Here is a 3,955-nt window from a genome sequence, read left to right as displayed (position 1 = left end):
CGAGCAGATGGTCAAAAAGTTTATATGGCAACACATCATCTGCCGGTTCGGCATCCCCTGTCGACTTGTTTCCGATAACGGGCGGCAGTTCGCAGGAAAGTTGCTCAAAGATTGGTGCAAAAACTACGGCATCGAGCAAGACTTCACGTCCGTGGCATATCCCCAAAGCAATGGTCAAGCCGAAGTAGCCAACCGGGAAATTCTTCGCATTCTGCGTGCTCGGCTCGACCATTTGGGAGGAAGCTGGGTGGATGAAGTGACAGCCGTCTTATGGGCCATCCGAACGACCCCAAAGGAGGGAACGGGCGTCACGCCTTTCTATTTGGTGTATGGCGGCGAAGCGGTTGTTCCTGTCGAAGTCGGCGTCGAGTCCGTCCGGATCCAGAATTATGATGATGATAACGCCGAGCGGAGGAACATGGAGCTAGATTTGGTCGATGAAGAGCGAGCCAAGGCGTCCGTCTGGCTGATGGCGTACCGGCAACGGATGAAGCAAAACTACAACCGGCGCGTAATCCCAGAGCATTCTAGGTTGGCGACCTTGTCTGGAAGAAAGTAAAGTCGGTCGGCGACGTTGGCAAGCTGGAGGCTCCTTGGGCGGACCCCTTCAAAGTCATCGAGAAGCTCCGCTCGGGTGCTTATTATTTGGAGGATGAAGACGGACGGCGGCTGGACCGACCATGAAGCGCGAATCATCTCCAGCCGTACCGAGATGGATGAGAGGTGCGCTAAATGTAATTTTATATATGTTGTGGGTCGTCCATGTCCTTGTAATGCAGGAAGCAAAATGATAAAAGGATGGCAAATAGCTTCGCCGAACGACAGTGTCAAAATTAGCCTTAAAGGCCGTCGAGCTCCGACGTTAAAAATCGAGAGACGAGCCGGCGTCTATTGTAACGACCCACCTTCTACTAGCTGAGCTGTAAGGCCGATCGCTATAGTTATGCTGTGCTAACTGTGCAGAAAACTGATCTAATTTAAGTTTTAGTTGCTATCTGATAACTATTCTTGGTTCTATATGTGCTGAAGGATATAATCTAAAGGATGTCAGGTGTATCCAACATTCCCTATGGACTAGAAGCTAATCTGCTAAGTTTCCTGGTCGAAACTGAACTTCCCAATCGATCCAGACTGAACTGGATCGATTGCTCTCTGTTGGATCAATCCAGGAATCGATCCAGACCGCTACTGTGCTCGGGTGATAATCTGGACCGATCGGCTGATCGATCCAGGCTCACCGATCGATCCAGCGTGCTTCTGTGCACGGGACTTTATTTGGATCGATCGGCTGATCGATCCAACATAAGTCAATCGATCCAATGATCGATCAAAAACCTTTCTGTTCGCGAGGAATAGCTTGGATCGATCGACCGATCGATCCAAAGGCCTTCTGTTCGCGACAGAATGTGTCTGGATCAATCGGCTGATCGATCCAGAAGCCTTCTGTTCGCGGAATCAGCCCCCAATCGATCGATCGGAGTTTCTGATTTCGCACTGAAACTCTGATTTCAGCACTCTGGCGTGCCAAAACCTCACACAACGAATTCTAAAATCAATTGGAATGTATTCTAGCAACTATTAACCAGCATTCTAACATAATTACTAACAAACTAAATAAATCTCCCATGGTTTAAACATTCTAAGGTCCGAAAATGCATGAAAGAAGAATTACTAAGAATCCAACTATTTAAGCTTGCTAAAACCCCTGAGGATATTTTATCCCAGTTCCTGCCACACACACCATCTTTGCATTGAACTCCAGCTTCCTCTGCTAGTCCATCTTCCCTTTACCTTTATCTGCAGTATAAGGGAAAATAGTATCTGTAAGCTTAAAGCTTAGTAAGAAACCATCTACCTCACTAAAACATGCATACGATGCAAATATGTTTTTAAATCATGTTGTTTAAAAGGTTATGCTAAGTATACTGAATAAACTAAACATGGCATGGCATATAAGCATACAATCATGGCATATCTAAAACTGAACATGATATCAATCACATGGTATCAATGAAAAACTAAGCTGATACTAAAAACTGAACTAAGCTAATACTGAGCTACTGCTAGGACTGTACTGAATCCACGAACTAATTTGTGGAAGGTTGAAAGCCATATACATATAGTAAGTGAAAATACTAAACATGTTGTTTGGGCCCGACAACTATACTTGCTGTGCGCGCATCCCTAACTAGACCCGGGTTTGCAAGTCCCGAATTTAGTAGGGTTAACTAGGTTATCTAAACCTAGGGACGACTGTGGGAGTCCAACCCAATGGATATCTGATCCAGTACAGTGCCACTGAAAATAAAATACTGAATATAGCTAACTGTTTTAACTTGCTGTTTCTAGGTTATCTGAACCTAGAGCTAGGTTGTATGAACCTAGAGGCGACTGTGGGAGCCCACCCATTGGACCGTAGTCCCATATAAGCTAGAATAAACTGATTTACTGATTTAGGTGCTTCTAATGCATTCAACTGAACTGTTAAAATGTCTAATTTGCATTTTTACTTAACTAGCTAATTTATCGAACACCTAGTGTGCTTTAACTCCCCTCTCTATTAGGGAGACTACCTTTAGGCACCCAACAGCATCTAAACCTCCAACCGAAGGGGAAAAGACGTGTCCGGCCCATCTAAAGGTACTCACTAAATCCCTAAACCTGCGAGGAAGGTTAAATACACCCTATATGTCGAAAAAATCTGCATATAACTAAACTAATGCATAGAAACCAAACGGAAGCTACTTATACTGCAGGTGAGGGGTTTCTTACTTTGTGTGCTAGATTTCTTACAAATCTAATCGCTAGAAATTCCGGTGGAGACGACTTCTCGACGATTCGCTCGCGTCCACGTGCTCTACTCGCGGAGGGGAACGTCCTTGTGCTGAAATCGTCGCCGGAAAGTGACCTTGGGGCCCTAGGGAGAGAACCCTAGGTCTTCTTGGTGTGGCGCTGAGAGAAGGAGGAAGAGAAGAGAGGTGTTCGGCGTGAGGGTTTGGAGAAAGAAAGTGGCGTGAGGTTTTGTGAGGAGAGGGCTGCCGAACCAAATTAAATCAAACCCAACTTAAGTTCTTAATTTATATTAAGTGGATTATTGAACTCAACTCTAATATAAATATAATTGGTTCCTCTTTCTCTCAGCACGGCCCTGCTGGGTTCACCGGTTACTAAGGCTAACTAAAGGTTTAGCGGACCCGAGAGGTCCCGGGTTCGATTCCCGCTTAAACCATTTTGCTTATCTAATTACTTTTGCTACTTCCGTTACTCGGAAAATTCCGGAAAAATATCTAAAAATTTCAGAAAAATCATAGAAAAATTCTAATGCAAGTTTGAGAATTTTTGGGCGTTACAATCCCCCATACCTTATAAAAAGTTCGTCCTCAAACTTAGAACAATTCTGGGTACTTCTGTCTCATGCTGGCTTCTGTCTCCCAAGTTGCCTCTGCTGCTGTGTGACTTTGCCAAATGACTTTTACTAACGGTACTTCCTTGTTCCGCAATGTCTTAACTGCTCGGTCTATTATCTGAATAAGCCGACTGTCATAGCTGAGATATTCGCGGACTTGTACCGACTGGGGCTCAATCACCTGGGTGGCATCTGGGATATGCTTCTTCAGCATAGAGATGTGAAATACATTGTGGACAGCTGACATTTCCTGAGGTAGCTCTAGCTCATATGCTACCTTGCCCACTCTTCTAGTGATAAGGTATGGTCCCACGTATCTGGGACTTAGCTTGCCCTTCTTCCCAAAACGCATTACTCCCTTCATGGGAGCTACTCTGAGGAACACTGAATCCCCAACTGAAAACTCTAAGGGTCTGCGCCATGTATCAGCATAGCTCTTCTGGCGGCTCTGAGCTGTCTCTATCCTCTGGCGGATCTGCTGTATAGCTGCTGTGGTATCTGCTACTAGATCTGTATGAAGCTCTAGCTCTAGCTCTTTCTGTTTTTTTT

The 3,955-nt window shown here is 45.1% G+C and overlaps 1 long non-coding RNA gene across 1 annotated transcript in view; it reads right to left on the bottom strand.

Annotated features, from left to right (window-relative positions):
* Nucleotides 1–1,735: 1,735 nt before the first annotated feature.
* The window catches only part of LOC122007163, a 24,695-nt gene continuing 22,475 nt past the window's right edge, over nucleotides 1,736–3,955 (bottom strand). Inside the window, exon 3 of the long non-coding RNA XR_006118856.1 lies at nucleotides 1,736–1,797. This is a non-coding gene — a long non-coding RNA (uncharacterized LOC122007163). The remainder of the gene's footprint in view (nucleotides 1,798–3,955) is intronic.

The sequence above is a fragment of the Zingiber officinale genome, chromosome 1A, assembly GCF_018446385.1.
Source record: "Zingiber officinale cultivar Zhangliang chromosome 1A, Zo_v1.1, whole genome shotgun sequence".
Taxonomy (NCBI): domain Eukaryota; kingdom Viridiplantae; phylum Streptophyta; class Magnoliopsida; order Zingiberales; family Zingiberaceae; genus Zingiber; species Zingiber officinale.
This window is presented reverse-complemented; position numbering and strand designations above follow the sequence as displayed.